We start from the raw sequence: 24,264 nt of genomic DNA, 5'->3' as shown, positions 1-24,264 counted from the left end.
GTTTCAGTAGTGTTAAGACAGGTTCCACTTCTCCTTTTCTGGTGCCTTTGTGTGGCATGCCATCAATCTCCGCGATGGGAGCAAATGGAAATCCCCATTTATATTTGATCCCTGCCTCCCTGAGTTGTTCTGTAGCTGCTTTAAGGGGCCATGGTGAAAGGGCAAGGGGGTTAATAAGGCTGGAGAGAAGATAGAGCTCCAGTGTTTGTGTGAATACCCATGCAATGGAGCCATCTGAGCATCAAAAGATGCACACAGATAATTGTATGCCAGAGGGTATTTTTTTATCAGTTTCTCAAACCTTTTAAAGGACGCGGGTGGCGCTGTGGGTTAAACCACAGAGCCTAGGACTTGCCAATCAGAAGGTTGGCGGTTCGAATCCCCGTAACAGGGTGAGCTCCTGCCAACGTAGCAGTTCAAAAGCACGTCAAAGTGCAAGTAGATAAATAGGTACCACTCCGACGGGAAGGTAAACGGCGTTTCCGTGCGCTGCTCTGGTTTGCCACATGACCCAGAAGCTGTATGCCGGCTGTACGCCGGCTCCCTTGGCCAATAAAGTGAGATGAGTGCCGCAACCCCAGAGTCGGTCACGACTGGAGCTAATGGCCAGGGGTCACTTTACCTTTACAAACCTTTTAAAAACGGCCATGGAGGTTCCATCTTAAGAATGCTGCATGTGCTACAAATTCCAAAGCAGACAACTTGGATTGCACTTCCTATAACTGAATCAGAAGAATCTTGCACATTGTGAGGTTCATGTTTATTTATTTCCATAGTGATCGGTGCTCAAGGCGAGACAGGTGGGGGGAGGAGGTGAGATCTTTTTTTCTTCGAATTAGGTCAGATTTCATGGCATTCATTGAGAAAGTGTGAGGTGGTTATCGAGCTGCTTTGAAAGAAGTTGTTGCCTCTTTACTGTCAGTGATTTGAGGGAGGGTTTGAGCGTGTACAGGGAAATTTTGGCTTGTGCAGTTGAAGTGGATTAAAGCGTTCCATCACCCTAGCACAACAAATCAAGCAAATAGACCTTTTCGTTAGGAATGTGACAGGGAAATGCATTGAAAAGTGTGGGATGCTGTGTGGCTGACTGCAGTTCTCATGGAACTTTGAAGTGTCAGGCATAGCCCTATTGGCTTTAGCCCAAACGTAGCAGAGTTTTCCTGCACAGCAAGGAAGCTAGTTGCGGCGGTAATGACTAGTCAGCTAGACTCAGAATAACTATTTACAGGATTTATTAAAAGGGAAAATAAAACCAGCAGAGTTTCTGCATACAAATGAAAGCAAAATAAATCCTTTCTTTCTCTCTCTCTCTCTCATAACCATACACAGCACTTCTACTCCTAACACACCTCACACCAAACTGTGCTAGCAATCCTAGATAACAGAGTTGAGTGCTGGTCGTTAACCAATCAGAGTAAGTAGTTTCTAGGTCAAGCAGACCTTGGCTTTCTGCCAAGAGTAAATTGACACTGCCTTGAGTTAATTGTGTGAAGCCAGAATCTGCAAGTTTCCCATGAGAATCAATTAACAGAAACTGAACACCCCCTCACAGATTCTGCTGGACAATTAACATCAAAAAACACCTATGTAGGAGATTATTTTTCCAGCAAACCTAAACCCTTGCACATTTGCTTGTTCTTTATCTTTGCCAATGGTTTAGTTAATACATCTGCTACATTTTCTTCACTTGATACATAAGTACATGTGATTATATTGTCTTGTACACAGCAACGTACATTTTGGTACTTTACAGAGATATGTTTGGAACGTGATTTGAAACCCTCTGTTTTACTTAAGGTTATACAAGCTTGATTATCAATGTAAACTCGTACTGGTTCTCCACAATTTACATTTAAATCTGTTAACAAATGCTTGAAATAAATCACCTCGTTGCACAATTCACTCAATGCGGCGTACTCTGATTCCGTTGATGACACACTTACAATGTCTTGCTTGCGTGACCGCCAGCTGATTAAAGCTCCACCGACCATTATGACTAGTCCTGTGACAGATTTTCTATCTGGCAAATTTCCCCAGTCACTATCACAGTAGCAACTCAACATTTCGTCCTCGGAAGAATTTAATTGTAACATATAGCCAATTGTCTGTTTGAGGTATCTCAGAACTTGTTTTACCCCTTTCCAGGCATTTAGTGTGGGTTTTGAGACCAATCTACTTAATATGCCTACTGCGTAGCTAATATCAGGTCTGGACCACTGTGCTAGATACAATAAACTTCCAATTACAGAATGATATACATCAGGATGTTCAAATTCAGGACTCTCATCTATATGAAGTGTTTTTATGAAACCTGGATCCATAGGCACCGCTGCCCCTTTGCAATCCTGCATCCTGTATGTAGTCAGTAGTTGTTTAACTTTGTTCTGCTGACTAATTAGGCAGCTGCCATCTTGGGCCCAGCACACTTCCAACCCTAGATATGTCCTAACCGGGCCTAAGTCTTTCACTTTGAACTTACTGGACAATTGCTTGGCAAACCTTTTAGTTTGTTTATCTGTTTTACAGGCATACAATACATCATCTACATAAATCAGACAAAACTCTTGATCACTGCCTGTACCACGTACATAAACACAATTGTCAGCTGTACTCTGCTTGAAACCAAATGACACTAAGGCCTCATGGAAACACTTGTTCCAAGATCTTGCAGCCTGTTTGAGACCATATAGAGCTTTGTTTAATTTTAACACTCTATTGGAACCTGTCTCATAACCAGGCGGTTCGGCTAGATACAGGTCTTCTGATATTGATGCATGTAAATATGCAGTCTGGATATCAAAATGGTTTAACAGGAGTTTTCTCTTTGCTCCAAGCGTTAAAATCAGCCTTACACTGTCCCCCTTAGCAGTAGGGGAAAAAGTCTCGTCATAATCTTTTCCAGGCCTCTGAGAATATCCTTGAGCCACTAAACGAGCTTTGTATTTGTACTTTCCTGTCACCAGAGGTTTAAGTTTGTACACCCACCTGCAGCCTACAATCTTTGCCCCCTCAGGCGCTGCTACTGGTGTAAAAACCTTGTGCTCATTCAGAGAGGACATCTCTTCCTCCATTGCCTGTTTCCAGAGCTCTGCCTCCTCTTTTGGTAACTTTAACACCTCCTGAAAACTCTTGGGTTCTGCAATTACACTAAACACATTTGCAGTATCTGGAGAAAAACGCACCGGAGGCACTCCTTTGTTTTGTCTTTTAGATCTTCTGGGAGAAAATTTTTCTTCTGACCCACTTTCCTCCTCAGAACTACGACCTCTCTTTTGCTGCTTAGCAACTGGTCTCTGGCTAACTCCACTTTCTTGAGAGCTCTTATCTGAACTTTCCTCCCCCTCAGACTCTGATTCTCTGTGTCTACCTTCAGAGTCATGGAGCTCCTGGGAAGGTTCAAACCAAACCTCAGTATTGGCATGTAGTCTCTCCCAGCCACTATGTTCACAAAAACTGGCATTCCTGGAGATCACAATGCCATTTGTCCCTTCAGCAAAGCGGAAACCTTTTCCCAGCTCCTGGTAACCCACAAACACTAACTGTTTGGTCTTAGGATCTCCCTTCTTTCTCATTTGTTTCGGAATTAATACCCAGGCTTTTGATCCAAACACATGCAAATGGTCAATTTTAGGTTTTTTCTGAAACAATTTAAAGTACGGGGTTGTACCTATTGTTTGATGAAAGAGCCTATTTTGGAGATAACACGCGGTGAGCATACTCTCCCCCCAATAAGACATGGGCAAATCAGCATCATCAAGCATGGCAAACATCATATCTTGTAAAGATCTGTTTTTTCGCTCTGCAACGCCATTCTCCTCTGGGGAAAAAACGTTTGTTTTTCTATGCCCAATGCCACGCTTTTGTAACCAATCTCTAAAGGCATTTGACATAAATTCGCCACCTCTGTCCGTCTGAATCCTTCTGAGTTTAATGGACAGCAATCTTTCCACAGATGCCACCCAGCCTTTAAACTTAGTGAACACGTCACCCTTATTCTTCATGGGAAAAACCCAAGAGTAACGCGTGGCGTCATCCACAATTGTTAGTGAAAAGCGCGCTCCACCCCTGCTTACAGCAAATGGACCAATTACGTCCATGTGAACCAGCTGTAGCGGTGACTCACTAACTCTGTCACTTCTGGGGTAAGAGACTCTGTGGGTTTTAACCTTTTTACAAACATTACAATCAAGGTACTTGTTACAACTCTTTAAATTACCCCCATCAGCCAATTCAGACATTTTTAGTACACTTTTCCAGCAAGCATGCCCCATTTTCCTATGCAATAAGTGCACACAGTTGTCATGTATAGCTTTGTTATTCACTGCAGGCTGAGATTTACTGACTACTGCTGCAACTTGAGATCCTGCTTTAAGCCAAAACAAGCCTCCCTCTGACTTAGCAGTGCCTAAAATCTCACCAGCCTTCTTAATAATGCAACTGTCTCCTTCAAAATACACTTTAAACCCAGCTTTTAGCAAACAATCTACAGACATCAGATTGCTCCTTAATGAAGGCACACAAAGTACATTTTGCAGGCATTCACGAAGACAAGGAACAAAAACTGCACCCCCCGAAATCACTTCGGAAGTACTTCCGTCTGCTAGAGCCACCTGGCTGCGCTGTGCTGAGTTCTTGGAAACAAACAATTCATCTGAATTTACGATGTGCCGAGACGCTCCAGAATCGACCACCCAGACAGCTTGTTTCTCATCAGCAATCTTGACCTCGGCGGTCACCAGCTGAGCCGACTGTTTTTGTTTGAAGAATTTCTTTTTACGCTGCTGCTGCTGCTGATCTCGTCTCTGCTCCTGCACCGGCAACTGAGACTTGACCAACTCCGGACATTGTCGTTTTAGATGCGCTGAAGACCCACATCGGAAACAACGCCTAACAGCAAACGCTGACTCCTCACCAGTACGCTGCTTTTGCTTCACCTCTGGCACGGCATGAGAACTCCTTCCAAACCGTCCACCTGTAGAAGCCTCTGCAGCCAACGACCTTTCTTGCCTCTTCTGCCATTCTTCAATCAAACGCCCAGTAACGTAACTGACTGATAAATCACGCTCCTGTATGCCTTCTAGAGACAAAACTAAATTATCCCAGCTTTCTGGGAGAGAACTCAAAATAATAGCCACCTTCTCCTGCTGGTCTAACGCACAGTCTCTTTCCTGTAGCGCAGCGAACTTTAACTGTAAACTGTGTAGGTGTTCCTGCATTGTAACCCCAGGCTGTAACATTGCCTTGTACAATGCCTTGCGAATGAACAGCTTGGAAACCGCTGTCTCACGCACATGGAGTTCTTTAAGTGCTTGCCACACACCTCTAGCTGTCTTGATTCCCCTCACATACGGCAACTGGGAATCTTCCAGCCCCAAGACAATTGTGGCCCTTGCTCTTTGGTCTTTATCGAGGTCTTCATCATCAGGCTTTGCAGGAAACTTACTCACCACTTGCCAGAGACGATCCCTCTGCAGCACTGCCTGCATGCGTTCCGACCACAGCAAGTAATTGGAGTCATTCAGACGCTCAAAAGCCATCTGAACTGGTTGTGAGGCCATCTTGAGTGCGATGTCCCTGGAACCCGGAACCAGCTACTCACGACCACCGAGAGAGAAAACAGGAACCACAGCACCCAGCACTCACACGCTGCAGCTGTTGTCCTTGTGTCCACTGCGTCACCAGCTCACCACAGTCAGGAACCAGCCAGTGTCCATCTGCTGCACCAACAGGAACAACAACTTCTGGAACTACTGGAACCAACACTGTTGATGCTGACACCACCGCAACTCAGGCTGGCAGCACAATGCCCATAACCTCATGGAACTTTGAAGTGTCAGGCATAGCCCTATTGGCTTTAGCCCAAACGTAGCAGAGTTTTCCTGCACAGCAAGGAAGCTAGTTGCGGCGGTAATGACTAGTCAGCTAGACTCAGAATAACTATTTACAGGATTTATTAAAAGGGAAAATAAAACCAGCAGAGTTTCTGCATACAAATGAAAGCAAAATAAATCCTTTCTTTCTCTCTCTCTCTCTCATAACCATACACAGCACTTCTACTCCTAACACACCTCACACCAAACTGTGCTAGCAATCCTAGATAACAGAGTTGAGTGCTGGTCGTTAACCAATCAGAGTAAGTAGTTTCTAGGTCAAGCAGACCTTGGCTTTCTGCCAAGAGTAAATTGACACTGCCTTGAGTTAATTGTGTGAAGCCAGAATCTGCAAGTTTCCCATGAGAATCAATTAACAGAAACTGAACAAGTTCATCACTAGAAAACTGAATTAATTGAGGCCTGGATTAATTATGTCTGGGACACTGCCCTCTTAGAACTTATTCTGCCGAGAAGGAGGACCATATGGGGTGTGCCAAAAAGAGATAGGTTTGAGGAGGTTTTTTGGTTCTTCTCTTTTATAGAGAAGGGACAGCATACTTTATATCCCCCAGTTCCTAGGTGGAGAGTCCAGGTAGGAGCTCATTTAAAGTGTGGTTATGCATCAGGCATAGGATTATTGCATTGATATGATTCTCCAAATGCATGAGAGCAAAGTGCCCATAATATTCCACAAGTGGATACTTTTCTTCCTTCTGTACTCTGCTTTGCTTTATACAAGCTTGTGACTGCAATAATTATGTGTGGTAATAATTGCTGTTTTCACTGTAAAGAAAATTGTGTGTGTGTGTATGGAGAGAGAGAGAGAGAGAGAGAGAGAGAGAGAGAGAAGTGTGGGAAATATTTTCCCAAGATGGCTTACAAATATGTTGTGAATCACCCTATGATTGTTGGATGAAGGGCAGAATACAAATTTAATTAATAAACAAATGAATATAAACAAACAAAAACAAAAAACACCTAGATGACAACAACAACAAGAGCAATTTTATTATTTATACCCCACCCATCTGGCTGGGTTATCCCAGGCACTCTAGGTGGCTTCTAACACATATAAAAACATAATAATACATAAAACATTAAAAAACTTCCTATACAGGACTGCCTTCAGATGTCTTCTAAAAGCTGTATATTTATTTATCTCCTTGACACCTGATATGTATTTTTATATTTAGAAATTCCAAAGTCCATTTTTATAAGCTTCGTTTGGTTTGTCACGACAGCCCTGTGAGGTGAGCTGCTGTTGTACTGATTTTCCATAGGAAATCTGGGCACCAAGAAATGTGCCCTCAGTGCCTTGTTGAGCTGTGCTTTGCCCCTCTCTCTACTACTGGCCATAGCACCAGGAAACAGGATCAGAAGCAAATTCTAAGTCTTTGAAAGTGCAGAAGACCCATATTTATATCTGTTTATTAATAATACTTTCAAAAGGTTTTTCAAAAGAGCACATTAAGGTGACGTAGAAGGTAAAGTGAACGAGTTAATCATCCCCCTCTTGTGTGCCTTTTTTCAGATTCACCAGTGTAAACTCCTAACTGAGCTGCATGCTCCTTCCTGAGCAATTGCTAGCCATGCCAAGCAGATTTCAGTTTGATAAACCCAGCACCTGCTTGCAGATTGTAGTGGCGCTTTCCTTGACTATTTTTAGTACATATCTGAGGCTGGGAGTCTCATTTTCACTCAGCTCCCTTTCCCATTCTTAGTGTAGAGAGGAACATGCAAGCTAGGAAAATGATGATCTTGCTATATTCTTTGTTGGTGTTTTATGCGTTATTTATCATTCGCTCTGTAAGCAGTGTTTCGGGTGAGTGCCAATCGTTAGGGAGGAAATTGTCTTGAGTCCCATGGAGAGTCATGGAGAGGGTGGTTGGATTAGGAAGAGGAGTGGGAGGAGATTAGAGAGTTGGGGCAGGACAGCCCAGGGAAGGTCCTAGCAGGCTGGGGGAGGACAGCCTGAGACGTCAAGGGGAGTCTGGCCTAGATATACCCTCTGAAATTTCTCTGAGGAAAATAGGGACGTCCTATTTAATAATAATAATAATAATAATAATATATATATATATATATATATATATATATATATATATATATATATATTCCCCACCCAATTGACTGGGTTGCCCCACCCACGCTGGGCATCTTCCAACATATATAAAAGCATAATAAAGCATTAAATGTTAAAAAGCTGCCTTCAGATGTCTTCTAAAGGTTATATAGCTGTACCTTGGATTCCGAACACCTTGTGAGTCCAACATTTTGGCTCCCGAACACCGCAAACCCGGAAGTGAGTGTTCTGGTTTGAGAACATTCTTTGGAACCCGAATGTCCAACGCGGCTTCTGTGGCTTCCGATTGGCTGCAGGAACTTCCTGCAGCCAATCAGAAGCCACGCCTTGGTTTCCGAATGTTTTGGAAGTCGAACGGACTTCTGGAACAGATTCCATTCGACTTCTGAGGTACCGCTGTATAGTTATTTGTCTCCTTGGCTTGCGGGCCACACCCTCCAACATTTCTCCAGTGAAAATAGGGACGTCCTACCATACCCTCCAACATGTCTCTGATGAAAATAGGGATGTCCTAAGGAAAAGTGGGACATTATGGGATCAAATCAGAAACCAGGACGGCTTCTGTAAATCCAGGACTGTCCCTGGAAAATAGGGACTCTTGGAGAGTCTGCCTAGGGAGTGCCAGGTAGGGAGGTATTGACTTAGATCATGGGAAAGGGCTATCAAGAAAACATGTCATTAGGTACCCCAGGGGTGACATTACCACCTGTTGAAGTGTCTCCAGTGGCTCTACCTATCAGTGAATAGCCATTCCCTTCTGTGGATGAGTCCAAAGGCAAGTGGACCCTACTGACTCCACCTTCGCCTCCAAAGACATGGAGTTGACAGCACTGGCATGAACAAACCTTGCATGCCCAGCCTCTAGGGAGGAGTAGCAGCTTGCTTGCCCAGTCCTGGGACTTGGGATGTCAACCATGTGAATAGCTGTGCCTGACCCACAGGGCAGAGCATGGGGCGGGTGAGCATACCAATTGTTGGAACAATGTCCTAGTTTATGCCTAGCCATGTATCACAGATCTCTGTTGTGCCTTGTAATCTGTAGACCAATGCTGGGATGCTTGTTTGACTTCCTAATAACACATTTAAACGTTCCAACTGTGATGCGTTCCGAGTCTGATAGAGAGAGCCAGCACACAAAGGGCCACATATGACAGTGAAGTGATGCTTAGAGGAACTCAAGAGCTTGCAAAAGTGCATATATATATGGAGGGGCCAAAATTCTTCAGTGGGAATTGGCTGGTGTGCCTGAACTGAGCAGAATTTAAGCATCCTGCATATTGCAGGATTAGTTTGCTGCCTTCTCTCTGGCCTGGCAGGGGAGGGGAAAGGATGAGTCATCTCACCACCTCCACCACCCATTTTCAAAAGTAGTAGCATGAACGTGCCTGGACATGCCTGAGCAAAGCTCTTGCCAGACCATGTCCAATACCCTTTCTAGTTGCTAATCATGGGTATTTTACATGCTTCCTTCACAGAAATAGTGTGGGAAGTGATGGTTGCGTTTATATTCCCAGCCTTCTAAGCAATAAATGTTGCAAGATGGCTATTCATTGCATCACAGGATAGACCGCCTTAATGTCATTCTTCTTTTTCCGTTTTAAAAAGGACTGCATGTACATTTCACTGTTTGAGAAAAATAGTGAGGCTGTGCTTCCTCTAAAGAAAAAACAACCTTGCAATAATTAAAATAAATGTCTCAAACATTACAAAATTGTCCAGGAATGGTTACAAGTTGTGTAATCGCTATGTCACAGACACAATTCACCACATGCCCATCACACTGGCACAAGCATATTCCACATGGTATTCACTATCACAACGAATAATCTGTATATTGGGGCATGGGGGGGGGGATTACATTTTCACAGTGCCATAATGTTTTTTTATGTACTAAGCAAATTTGACAAAAGGCATTATCCTAGAAAACTCAAATTGCATATTAGGAATTTTTTAGGGCTGGGACTAAAAACAAAATGGAAAATATAACAATGCCTTCATATAAATGCAGTAACCAGAAAATAGAAACTCAAGTGGCCAGGGGACTGGAGTCATTTCTCTCAATGTAAGGCTGAATGCCTGATGTTTTCAGTTAAGGGAACTGTAAGTAAAGGAAAGGGTATGGCAGAGGTTTATAAGATGTTGAATAGCATGAAGAAAGCACATAGAAATATTTGCCTACTTCTCAGAACACTAGAACTCAAGTTCACCCAAAATGGGCAGTGGCAAAAGGAATGTACATAACATACAATTGCTTTATGGAGTTTTCTACCACAATATGTGATGACGGACCACTAGCCTAAATGGATTTTTAATGAAGACTTCACATAGTCAATGGAAAGCGAACATGGATTGTCCATGTGCAGAAGCAGTGTGCCTTCAAAACACCAGGTGTTGAGGGACAAACAATAACATGTGGCTATTATCTTCATGATTTGTATATAGGTTTCTGGCTCTTTGCTGTTGGAATACCTTAGCAACATACGAGCAACAGCTATATAGTTATTGTATGAAAAACAAGTCATCTGGAAATCCCCAAAGCCTCACATGCATGGCCAAAGAACGCTGGTGTAAGCAAATGCAGCCCATAAAACTTTTGTGAAGAGCAGCATCTGAAGGTGCTTCCATTGTATTTACTTTGCAACCTGCCTTGAAGCTCCTGTATCCTGAAAAAAATGTGTCCTGGGTCTATCTCTTCCTCCAGCTGGAAAACCACACTGAGGTAAGGTTTTTCTTCCTGTCACCCTTGTTTGTGCCTTAATTCTTTCTGGTTTAGACATTCAAAGGTTTTCCCCACACATATAACTATTCCCAGGGAAACATTTGCATGGAGGAACATAGCCAATGGATCATCCAAACTTAAGCTGCAGCTTCCTAGTAATGATCTCCACAATCATGGTTGCATATTGTTCAGGTGCTGAGATCACATTGAGGTCATTGCTGAAGAGCTCCATCTGTTCTGTTCATAGGCCAACTAGTTCCGTTAGTTCATAGCCCAGGGGTGGGGTACCTCTGTTCTGAAGGCCACAAAAGGCATACTAGGGGTCCTAATTTGGCTCATAAGGGCATTTCCCCCCAACTGTACCCACCAGTCCCAACCACACTTAAGGATGGGGAAGAAATTCAGTTCAGTTCTCATTTAAACTCAGATTTGTCTCATTTGCAATTTCTAAAACAGTGTGAGAACTGAAACATAGTCATCTTTCCAAGTAGTGTGTACAAAAATACACATACAGCAGCAAAGTGTCCATAAAACTGCATATATGGGTGAGAACATACAAATACATATTATATTATGGGAAATTGTTTTGCAAAAAAAGGTGTAGATTAGGATAAATTTGTATCAAAATGCTGATGAATTTTCATGAGGACCTTTTTTTAAAAAAAGAAACTGCAAAATGATGTAGAAAACTAAATTTAAGATTGAAGAAAGAGAAAAAGAAGAGAAACGGAGCAAAACCAAGATTGACAGATCCACCTATCCCTACCTACACTTGATGTCATGTGATGTCAGGTGTGGGGCAGGTAAAGCTGCAGCTGCAAAGGAACAACCAGGCAGTTGCCAGGGACCAGGTGCATGAAAGCATTCACAAACCAAAATTCATCTTCACTCTCAACCTCTATGACTTCACTAGGCCTACACAAAGTGAGATTCTATTTCATAATCCAATGATAGGATTTACCCTAGTTTAGGGTTGCCATGTTTCAAAAAGGAAAAGCCCAAAATGGTTGGGACATCAATTCTGCCTTTGGAATCCTAGTAATGTCCAGGAAAATCCAGACATATGGCAGCCCTACCCTAGCTGATCCTCCATTAGCAAGCCCCAAAAGGCAGGATTCGGGGATGGAGAACTCCCTCAAACCCTCCAGGTGTCAGAAGCCATCCCAGTTTCTGATTTGATCCCGGAATATCTCACTTTTCCTTAGGATACCCCTATTTTCATTGTAGAAATATTGGAGGGTATGGAGTTATGAAATCCACAAAGCCAAGGAGATAAGTAACTATACAACCTTTAGAAGACATCTGAAGGCAACCCTGTTTAGGGAAGTTTTTAAATGTTGAATGTTTTATTATGTTTTCATATAAGTTGGAAGTTGCCCAGAGTGGCTGGGGCACCCAGTCAGATGGGTGGCATACAAACAATAACTTCTAACAACTTCTTCTTCTTCTTCTTCTTCTTCTTCTTCTTCTTCTTCTTCTTCTTCTTCTTTAGGACATCCCTATTTTCATTGGAGAAATGTTGGAGGGTATGCTCCCTTCCCACTGTGAAGACATCTGAGGTAATTAGGGGAAGGGGTGCAATGTTTGCTATCCATCAGGAAAGACAGACACAGTCTAAAGCGTCATGGCGCTTTTAAATTGTTTTATATTTTAACGTATTCTCTGTTTCCTCCTGTCCTTACAAGCTGTGCCTTCTTCTTCATACCCTTATCATATTTACTGAGGACTTCTCCAGTTAGTTGAAAGCACCCCACAAAATGGAAATGGCCCTGCCAGCTGAAACAGGAATGAACATGCACACCTACATGCAGAGAAAAAACGACAAGTGTCCCGTGGTAAAAGTAGGATTCATGGGTTTCTTATGGTGGTTACAGAAAACATTTCTTTGCTTAGTAGAAATCTATATTTGGAAGTTCACAGATTAACCATTAATGACAGAGAAGCTAACAGATAAGCACTCTTGAGGGCTAGCGTCTCTATATTTTTCATTAGTAAACTGTGATGTTGTGGTTACAAATACAACTGTGATAGTGAAAAACAGACTAGGTTGCAGGGTGTTGCACTTCCTTCCTCTTGCATGTTAGAAATCAAGTAGGTCATGAGAGGGGTGTGTTCACATAGACATCAAAACAGTTTAAAAACTTGTCAATAGAGTTCTGCTTCTGTAGAGATTCTATAAGATTTTTTAAAAGTTAACCAGATAGGCTCTCAAGCCCCAAGGTTTTCCAGTTCCCTCTTAGCTGCTATCAGGAGTAGGTCAGCAATAAAAACTCATTATTCAAAGAAACCCAAATAGCGCAGGCCTTGTGATCACAACAACCCTCTCACCCCAATGATGGAGTTGTGAGGACTGCAGGTCCCCACCTTCCCATCGCTCCTTAAGTCTCTTCCTCCTCTGGTTCCTTCCTAAGCAATCTGAGGCTCCTTCGTCTTGCCTGTCTTTGCTCCGCCCTCTTCATGCCTCTTTGGGCTCTAGGAGACCCATGGGGAGGGGCGGTGGTTGTTGCTACAGGAGGGGGAGACAGCCTGGCTTCCTCACCAGCCTGACTCATTGCTGCCTCTTAGCCCCACTCCTCTCCAGCCTCCGATTCTCCCTCTGGTTCTGGACTGCTCTCTGCCACAGCCTCTTCCTGCTCACTGAACCCTGCTTACCTCTTCAGCTTCAGTATTTCTTTTTTCCTTGGTTTTAATATATCTGTGTGAGCAGATGGTGATTGTCTGTCTGGTTGGTTGTAAGTCATTTTGGGTAAGGTAAAGCGAATAACATATGAAACAGAAATGAGCATCACTGAGTTTACTACAGCATACTCACAGGAAACTTTGCATATAGAATTGCAGTCCAAGGTGATCCTAATAAATTGGGTATTCTGCTGTGTGTTGTTTATCTTTGGTGTGTATATAGAAATATACCTCTTCCTGCAATTTTGGACTCTCATTGAGGGTGTGGCTATGATGAACTTTGTCCTCTTCAAAATTTACCACTATACCACTGATTCTGATAGCTAATCAATCAGACTTATATGTGGACCAATGGCTGCAGTCAGGTTACTGCCTGACTTATCATACATTTTGTTCACCCTCTTTTATCACATCTAGTCCTACCTTCCCACAATTCATATACTGTTGTTTTTTGTTTTTAGTCCAGCACAACAGGTTATCTGTGACCACTTCTCCACCTCATGGCAGCCACAATACTGGTTTCATCATATGTTAAGCAGTAACAATATTAAGGGGCCAAATATTGACCTTCAGGCACCTTCTCTCTCACTTGAGCACAGTGCTTTTCAACCTTAGGTTTCCAGATGTTCTTGGACTACTGCTCCAATCATCGCCGCCCATCTCAGGTGGTAGTCTTGGGTGATGGGAGTTGTAATCAAACAAAATGCAATGAGGAAGATTGTGTTACTCTTCCATTCTTCTGAAAAAAAGTTGGACTTTTTTTGTTGTCTTATAACACGTGGAATAGACCACAGGGAAAATACTTGGTGACAATAATTGGCTGTCTGTGTTGAGTGGATGCCTTATAAAAGGGAATGCCGTTCTTTATTAGTTCATGGGTTAGTGAGGATCTCATCTTCTGATGACACTAAAACAGAGGGGTAGAAATTATCGGGTAATCAGTTTCTTCACTGACTTCATTTACTTATGACAGCTCATTTATTGTTGTTATTTTATAATTGTGGGGAGGCTACAAATAAGCCCACCTGAGCCTCTAGTATTCCCCCACCATGTCCCAATGTCAAAATTTCCCTCCCTTTATTCTGTAGGCGTTAACAGCAGCAGCCCACTTTCCCATGATAGAAGTTATTGACAGACTAAGAGCATAATCACATAGTCATAATTAGGGGCAAGCATCCCAAATATACAGCCAGCCATGGGCCACCTATTCAGATTGAGCAGCACAATTTCTAGCTACTGCTGCCACAATGGAGTAAATTTGAAATGGGACTTGCACCCTTGTCTCCTACTGTTCTTCCTTTCTGCTGGTCACCCCCTTCAGTGAAGGGTACCACACAGTGGAAGCTAGGATAGGGACCATGGCTTGACTATAAGCTCCATGATTTTCAACAGGAAATTGTGTGTGAAAAGTCAATCACGAGTTGCAAGAAATTGCAAAGGGGGAGAGAGCCCTTGTGCTCAGGGTCTTCTTCATGGCTTTCCATAGGTGTCTAGCTAGCCGCTGTGAGAATCAGCTGCTAGACTAGATAAGTAACTGGCCTAATTCCATCGGACTCTTATGCCCTGATGAGTGTTATTTGCCACCAAGGAGAAGGCCTATCTTTTCCCTACAGTAAGGATGCCCCACTATACACACACCTTGAGGAAATTGTGGAACTGACAGGGAAGAGAAAGGGGAATTCAGCTGCTTGATGGTCCTCTCTCTTCTCTACCTTTTTTTGGAGGGGGGATGTGTACTTGGTTTTGGGATGAGTAGACAAGTATGTTTGCCCATCTTTGCTCATCATTTCAGTAAATCAGCCTAATTTGGTGTTGCATCAGGGTAAGGAGTTGAGCAACTCTCCTTTTCTCATCTAGCCAGCATAACTCACGGAAAAGATTGCAGCATTAAACTGCTATAAGGTTGAAGTAGTTTTAAAATTAGGGGAAATGCAGTAACTGGAAGAACAGTTGAGAAATGAGAACAAGCTTATTAGGGGAACATTTTGCAGTCTTCAACACTGGAGATTTCCAGGGAAGGGCATCTACATACAGAGCAGCACGTGGAGAACCATCAGCCCACAGGCCTATTTAGGCCAAGCAGTTCTTTTCTTTGGCCCATGACCCACTTTGACCTCCTTTCAAGGCATGCTGTCAGGCAAGGGCTTTGCAAGCCTCAGCACTTGCAAAGGCCTTGCCTGAAAATGCACACCTTTGAAGCTAATTTGCATTCAAACTGTACCTGCAAGCACACATTTTCCCTCTCCATTTGCAGGTATAGTTTGACTGTAAGCCTCTTTGAATTTGTCACCTGATGCTGTCATGTGATTGACAAGTGACCAGCCCCATTGAGTGGGTCCAGCTCCCCACTGCTGATGCAGAGTATCCTATCTTAGGAGAAGAAATTGGGACAGATGCCCCCACGCCTATCTTTCAACCTCATGAAAAGTCATCAACTTTTTAGTGCAAATTCCTCCTAATGTGCACATTTTCAAATGTAATTCCCCCAAATATGCACATTTTTGCACAGCATTTCCTTGTAATATAATGCATTTTTGTATGTTATTTTCATCAATATATGCATTTTTATGAAACATGTTACCCTAGTATATGTACATTACTTGGTTGGAGAACTGTATTGCAAATTTTGATAGATGGTTGTGTTTCATGTATTGTCTCAGTTCATGTAGGTTTCATAAAGTGTGAATTAGGTACGTTCACCTTTAAATGCAAACTGAATTGAATTTCTGCCCCAGGTTCTAGTCATGTCTTCTGGATTATAAGCCTGAGGACCACACTCTCAGAGCCTTTGTGGTTGAAGAGTGGGGTAAAAATGCTATAAATACATAAAAAGAATCACAATGAAACACAAGGCTTGGTTGATATAACATACATGACTGTCCACTACTGAAATGGCTTTCATGCCTCATATACATTTAGAGGTATGTCTGGTTGTTATTTATAATATCTATAACCTGTTTTTCCCTCCAGGGAACTCAGTGCAGCTTACATGTGGTTCCCAGGAAGTCTTGTATCTAGGCAATGCTGAAGGCCAGACTGCTATTCATCAGCCCCTGGCCCATACTGATGAAGACCATCTACATGACAGGACTACCAAGCAAATGGAGCATGGGTAACAAAATAAGAGACAGGTGAGAAAAAGCCTGAAGTTATCCAAACACAATTAGTAACTGTTCACAAATTGAAGCCTGTGTGCTGGGCTCAAACCTTTTAGCAAACAATTAGCATTTAAGTGAGTTCAGCACAGAACTCCTCCAAGAAATTGTTGCCTTTCTCTACAATATTCAGATTCCACCCTATCTCATTCCATAGCAATAATATGGTTCAGGAACAGTTTTGTCACTTGATTCTGCCGGTTGTGTAAATTGACCCTGATCTCTCATGGTTATCTCAGATTTGAATATTCCAAAGACAGCAAAGAAGAACATTAACTTAAGATTGGAATGCAGACACAATAAACATTCTTTTATTAAAACTATATGAATGTAGTATTTAAGAATGGCACTTGCAATATTGTTACCTGAGATGGCAAGCACCACCTCAGGTGCTTACACAGCATAGCAAGATTTGTCCATACAAAGCTTTGTCAGATCAACATCAATAACAAAGAACAAATTACAAGATCATTCTAATTACTGAGAATCTGTACTCCAGGTAGTTGCATTCTTTTGTGACTTAGTGGCACAGGTAATTTGTGACATTTAAGGAAGGAAGTCTTAACAAATGTTTGTTTCCATTCAACCAAATATTTCTATTAATATTTGTTCCATAAATTCTGCACAGTCAAAAGTGGTTAAATACATGCTTTCCTCCTCATGCTACATTTGCAGGTGTCTCTTAATAAGACAGGTGTCTTTCAGCTGCACCAATCTAACTGGACTTTGACATCAGTTGCCTTTACTCAAAAGAAATAGTATCATGTGTGATAATTGTAGTCCATTTGATCTTCCAGAAACATTTGGCAAAATAGTTCTGTGTAACTTGGCAGTTGAGGTTCTGCAATGAATTAGCTCCTGATTTTTCTTGAGGTCAATACAGTGCACTGGCAACGTTTATTACATTCCAGAGCAATACAGACTATCTATTCAATACTTTTTGCATTGGTGTTATTTGGATATCATGCTCTGAAAAGATTGGAGTATTTTCACTGACCCCAACAGTTACGCATCTGCAGAGCTTCTTCTGTATCTTTCGCCGAAACTCTTTGGAGCCAAAGTAATAAACCAATGGGTCAAGGCAGCAATTGATGGTGGCTACTGCAAATGAAATTTTATATTCAAAATAAAATGCTTTTTTCCCCTGCATAGTGAAGACGTAATGGATAACTGACATGATAATGTGAGGCAAGTAACAAACCGTGATCACCAGTAGCAACACTATTATCAAACAGACAGTCTGCTTCTTAGTTTCTCTGAGTTGGGTAGAAGGGGAGTGGAGAAGTGTTATGATGATTGAGAAGTAGCAAAACCCCATGATGAGCAGAGGTAGGAAAAAGAAGAAAAATACCAGAGAGGCAAAGTAAGCGATGAAGCGTTCTGGCTTTTCGTCAAACATCTCTTTAGGCAAAACATCAAAGCAGGTGATTATATCCAGGTTTTGTACACGAATCGTTAGGTTGGTCTTCATGAGCGGGACGAGGGGCAGTAAGACAAACACCCAAATGAGGGCGCATGTCAGGACAGAAGTTCGCATGGATCTCATGGCTTTGTAGCGTAAAGGGTGGACGATTCCCAGGTAGCGCTCAATGCTGATGCACATCATGGTCAAAAGGGAACAGTGCACATTACCATAGGACAGAACGGTGACAATACGGCACAGAGCATCCTCAAAGGGCCAGTTGTTTCCCCGTATATGGTAAACTATTTGAAAGGGGAGGATCATGCTGTAGACAAAATCAGCAAGGGCCAGATTGATGCACAACACAATGGTGGGAGTCCAAGGCCTCGAATACCGACACAGGAACCACAAGCAGATGAGGTTGAGTGGGATGCTGATGCAGGCAATAACCGAGAAGATGGTAGACAAAGTGACCTGGAGTGCGTAGCTTCGAAGCATCTCACATGTGTCATCTGACACACGCCTTACAGGAGGGAACAAGACTTTCGATGTTGGGATGAGTGGCATATCTTGAGGCATCCTTCTTCTGAAAAGAACTGAAAGCTGGTGGAGTCTTAGTTCTAGATTTAAAAAGGAAACGTATATGTAACATCCTTCATTGTAAGCAAGCAGTATGGTAATATATGTACTTTAACCTCTGTCTATTACACAAATGTGGTGTTTTGTTTTTTAAAAAATGGATACCTAAAAGCATGTAAAAAGTAAATACCACAAAAGCTCATAACCATTAGGGATAGTGGATTAGTGCAGTGGACCATTTTACTAATAAACACTGGGTATTTTCACACTTCATGGCATCACATCTGGTTTACCCCAACATGCAAATGACATAGGGAGAAATTGGATGCCTGATGCAGTTGCAGAAGATGGACAGGAGGTGGCACAAAAACATGCAGCTCCACAAGAGAGGAGAGGCAACATCTGTTGCTGTGGAACCGACAGATTCAGCAGCAAATGCCTGAAGTTAGATGGGGCAAAGCATTATATTACAGGGATCATATACAAGTCCACACTACCTACCTTTCTCTAGATTTACATGGGTACTTTCTGCCATTATGCCGTGCTGTTGGGACCAGGTGGAATAGTTTGTGTTACTCAACCATGATAGCCAACTGGTCAGTTCTCTAATCCTAATTAACACCACAATCTCTCAGTAGGATTATTGTGACTCGCTCAGGAGAAGGTAAACCTGAAACGTGGATGATGCTTCAGACTACGTATTGATATATATGAGCCAGGGGCTATGGAAAATGTGGCACGAAGCTGAAGGCTTGCTTGGTGTTTGTGAAGTTATAGGGACTGTCACCAAAGGAACACTTGATTATTATCATACATGAATCAGTTACGTGTATCCTCACCTACAGAAGTTAATAAGGTTCAGCAACATGAGGCTGCATCTAAGCTGAGCTGACAGAGGACCAGAATCGTGTTCTTTTGGTAGTGGGTGCAACTTTTCTCATTCACCCAGTGCTATGCCATGAAGAGCTACATTTGCCAAATAAAATAAAACAATAAAATAAAATAAAAACTCTTCTACACACAAGAGGTGCCCCTTCCTATATTGTGTAGGATTTTCCTTTCCATAAATAGTTCCAGCATTTTATTTTATTTTTTAAAAATAAATAGACGCTCAGAAATTTTATTGCTAATTATCACCAGAAACCATTTTAAGAGCAGGGTGCTTCTAGATGGGTGTTCATAATGGGATCGGCACACCTCATGCTTGCAAGTTGTTGTTTTTCTCCATTGTTCACATGACACTGCATTCTTATGCGTTCACAGCTTATATTTCCCCACCCTGTGCCTTTAATTCGGATTGTCGCTTTCCAGAGAAAATCTGTTACATTTTTAAAAAACCTGTTGCTAACAGGCCACGTGAAATCTCTTAAGTGACTCATTTATAATATTAATTAAACCCTGGTCTCAGATCATCCAAAGAAGTAGAAGCATACTATTTCCTCTGTCCTGATGTACATATTTCATAGGTTCACTGAGCTAGGAAGCTGTGTAGGGAAGACCCTTTCTTTTTTGTTTCCTAAAGTTCAGCCTCACGGTCATTTTACACTGGAGATCCAGGTATGCTTCTAAAAACAAGAGAATCGTATTATTTTGGATTAATACACAGGAATGTATGCTGGCTATTTTAGCTAATACAGAGGTCAAGGAGTACACAAGAGAGAGGGGGAAATGGGGGCAAACATTTTTTGCAGCTTGCTGTCTTTTCACCATGTATTTACTGATGAGAGCAGTTTGGGTGAGTAGCTGCAGACATGATGAAGTCAGGAAATAAACCCAGTTTTCTTTGCTTTTGCTTTCCTGTTGTATGTTTCACTTGCAGGAACTCACTTCTTGTGAAATACGTTTCCTTTCATGACCGTCTTTCCTCACTGCTGTTTTGTAACCAAGAAAAGAAGAGGGAGCCCTGCTTCCAGAGACTCTAAAAGCTCCCTGAGAGGAGGTTGAAGAAATTCTTGGCCCACTCACGCACTTCCTGTTGTGAAGTGTTTCCTTATATGCTTTATGCTGAGAGTTGCTTCTTGTGTGAGTCTGCAAATGCTACAAGTGTTGAGTGTGCACAAAAAATATATCCCCATGACCTGTGTTCAAATGACTAACAGCTAAGGCCATTGGTAGAGCCACCACAACCTTTAAGAAGGGTGAAGCAGTCCATTTCAGAGGGCAGATCTCATATCTTCCAACATTTCTCCTATGAAAATAGGGACATCCTATTCCATAATAATGCAGTGTTGGCCCGAATATAAGCTGTACCTATATATAAGCAGCACCTTTAAAATTCAAGGGCCTGCAGTAATGGAACCAAGTGGGCCTTCTTGGAGAAGACATTCCATAGCCCAGATTCCGTGGCTGAAAAAGCTGCCTCTTGTGCTCACCTGGTGTGCATCAAATGGCAGTGGAACAGTTGATCTGAGTTACTTGCGGGGGTTTCTGCAGGAGGATAGCTCAAGATAGTCCATGAGATATCTCAGTCCTAGACCATTTGGGGCTTGAAAAGCTCAAGACCATTTTCTTCTGAATTACACCTGGAAATAAATTAGTAATCCATGAAGAATGGAACAATGCCAGAGCTTTGCTTCAATTCCAGTAGCTCTCTGGGAGCTGATGGCACTGCCATGAGTAGCACATGCCCATCTCACATATTGCATTCATAAATACATGGTGGGAGTAGGATTGTACATGCCAGCCTTGTGTGCCAACATGCACCCTTGAGAAGTAATTCCACCTACATGTTCAGTGCTAGGGTAACACCATGGTGAGGACGCTGTAAAGTGAGATGTCGATATTTTAATAAAACAAATAAAAATAAGATACAGTACATGCATGCCAACGCTCATGAATGTATGGGAGGGATGTGTGTACCTCCCTCATGTCATTCAACCTTCCACATGGTGTCCCTACATCAAGCATTGATAGGGTCAGGCCAAAACAAAATAGCACCCCTTTTACACCTTTCCATATATAGAAGATGAGCGGGCTGGCCACTGAATCTCATTTCAGCACTGGTGACAGGACAGCATCCACCTTTGCGCCTGAGGGCAGCAGGCTAGCTTAGGTAGCAGAGGACAAGCCGCATGGTTCACACACCGCTTTATCCTCCAATAAAGGAGAATGGTTATGGGTCAGGAGGAACAGATACTACATTACCCTCCCCCCAGCATCTGCTGCCTGAGGTACTCGCATCACGTTGCCTATGGATATGGGGCAGCCCTACAGAAGTGACAGCCACACCACTAGTCACAATCTTCCAGATATCTTTCCCCTGTAAAACCACCAACCAACCAGTGCCTTCCCAATCACAGTGTGCCACAAAAGGAGGCTCGGAGCAAACATGGTGGTGAGAGGCTTTTGCCTTCTTACAGACTAAGTTTAGTAAAGCCAGTTAGTGAGCCAACTGCAAGAGATGGCTGCCAGTTCTCCTCTTCTTCCCTCCCCAGGATTGCATGTCATTCTGATTGGGAAGATTATTCTTACGGACTCCTGGTATAAATTAAACAGTGTGAAATAAAACCAATCCACTGATACGCCTGGCAAGACATCTTCTTTGGTCAGGTAGACAGAGGAAGCCCATCCAATCCAATTCCAAGTTCCTGATGAACTGGGTGTGTGGAGAGAACAACTACCAAACCCCATGCTGTATTTAAAGGTGAGTTGCATTGGAGGGCTAAGATGCCCACATAACAATTAGTAAGCTTGTGCACCTCAGGATTACTGCAAAGGCTCATGGGAGATCCTTTCCTGCAAATCAGAATTTTTCCCTATCTTTCTCTGGGACATGTAAACTAGAGGTAATGAATGTCCATTGACCTCATTTGTATTATTAACTGTTCTTCCCCAAGCACGCCCCTGAATTTCAAATAAGCTCTTTAAAAAAGAAAGAATCTAGCATACTTTTGGGATGCTTTTAAAACTGTGGGAGGGGCACAATAAGCATTATCCAATGCATATAAATATTCAGAGATCTTGCTAGGTGGTGGGGTTTAGGGAAATTATTATGTTTCCTTAGACTGACAGAAATTATCTAAGGTCCTTAAACCTGCAGTACAGTGGTACCTCGGTTTACGAACTTAATTCGTTCCGGAGGTCTGTTCTTAACCTGAAACCATTCTTAACCTGAGGCGCGCTTTCGCTAATGGAGCCTCCCGCTGCTGCTGTGCTGCCGGCACACAATTTCCATTCTCATCCTGGAGCAAAGTTCTCAACCTAAGGTACTACTTCCGGGTTAGGGGAGTTTGTAACCCGAAGTGTTTGCAACCTGAAGTGTTTGTAACCCGAGGTACTACTGTATAGTGTTGAGAAATTCTGTTCTCAAAAAGGCATATTTTCTCAAAGAGAATTTGTCATGTTAATGAGTGAAATTATCACAGTTAATGCAAAATGCTTGCTAATGTATGGAAGAGCTATTTACTCTGGGAATGAAATTGACCCAAGTGGATGGTAAATTTGTGTCTGGTAAAAATTCACAAGCATCCAGATGCCTGCATACATATAAATAGATATATATTAGCCTGTTGCTACTACTACTACACACAGAAACCCCTTACCCAGAAGCACATACACTAAATATGTTTGGAACATATACGTACTCATCTTTTATATTCCTTCAATGTTCATTGTACATGCTCTCCTTCTAGTTAAATAACTTGGCAACTGAATTCCATCCAAAGCAGCTTTCTGAGTAACAGAGCTAGACTTTGCAATACACTTAATCGTAAATACACTACACGTAAATAGTTTTTTAAAAAAGAAATAGCAGTCAAAACTAATACTGTATAATAAATTAAGCCTGTTAGTAAAAATGATTGCTTCTTCCGTTACCTTTTTTAAAAAAGAAAAAAAACCAATTAGTTTACCTGTTTATTCATTCACATCTGCCGCTGTGAAGGTTTGAGGTTCAAATTTTGTCTCAAGTGTCTGGACGCTGGCTCCAGAGAGTATATTGCAACACCTACTTCCTTTTCATGTTCATGCTTTTGCGCACAAAAATAACACATATTGCATGGAGAACAGGATCTTCTATCCTCATGGTTCAAGTTTGTTTTTAAAAAGAACACACGCCAAAAAAAAAAGAAGAAGCGGAAATAACTACGCCCAATTACCCCTGTCATTTTTTGCTTTGTCCCTTAGTATTGCTATGAGTTTGTGGAGTGCCTGGAACCCCCTTTTAATTCTTGGATGCCGGATATTTGATTTAGCAAAGTGTTAAAATACAGGTCAACCCAGCTTCCTGTGTTCAGGAAATCACCTGGGAGATCAGCTATTGTCCAAAGTCAAAGGAAAGGCAATGGTCCATTACGAAAGCTATGGAGAGGGGCTCTGTGCCTGATGGAAAAATGGGAGGAGCCCCTCCTCCAGCTCTGAGTTAGTTAGCAGGACAAAGACCAGGGTTGGAAGGAGAGTAGTTGCTTAGGATTGCAGTTGGCTAGAATGTGAGCACTGCGAGAATAAGTGGCCGTCTGTAAAAATGCAGCAGACGGTCAGAGAGCCATGGCGGATTTCTTTTTGATGTAAGGCTGCTTTGGCAATGGGAGAAACTTGTGGGGTGTTAATGCTGTGAGCCCCCGCTATCGCAAGCTCAGGTTGTACGCATGTGTAAATAAACCATATATCAGAAAGACACCACAGTCTTCGCAAGACTACATGGAGTCTCACTTCAGGTGTTCCTCTTAATATCTGTAGATGGTGTGTCAAGTTTTTCCTTGCTAGTACAGACCACATTTTGTTAGTTGGTGGAGCATGAGACTCTTAATCTCAGAGTCATGGATCCAAGTCCCATG

At 42.4% G+C, this 24,264-nt stretch overlaps 1 pseudogene across 2 annotated transcripts; it reads right to left on the bottom strand.

Annotated features, from left to right (window-relative positions):
• Nucleotides 1-16,792: 16,792 nt before the first annotated feature.
• LOC308476065 (P2Y purinoceptor 8 pseudogene) lies at nucleotides 16,793-23,526 on the bottom strand (annotated as a pseudogene). 2 transcript variants are annotated; one of them, XR_013991642.1, is made up of 3 exons: nucleotides 23,341-23,526; nucleotides 20,863-21,012; nucleotides 16,793-18,531 (listed from the first exon to the last, which is right to left on the bottom strand). The product of XR_013991642.1 is annotated as a P2Y purinoceptor 8 pseudogene (transcript). The 2 variants fall into 2 exon arrangements; XR_013991643.1 differs by lacking the exon at nucleotides 20,863-21,012.
• Between the last annotated feature and the right edge of the window lie 738 nt (nucleotides 23,527-24,264).

The sequence above is a fragment of the Podarcis pityusensis genome, assembly GCF_964106645.2.
Source record: "Podarcis pityusensis genome assembly, chromosome: 4".
NCBI lineage: Eukaryota > Metazoa > Chordata > Lepidosauria > Squamata > Lacertidae > Podarcis > Podarcis pityusensis.
Note: the sequence above shows the minus strand (reverse complement) of the source record. Positions and strands in the feature narration are given on the sequence as shown.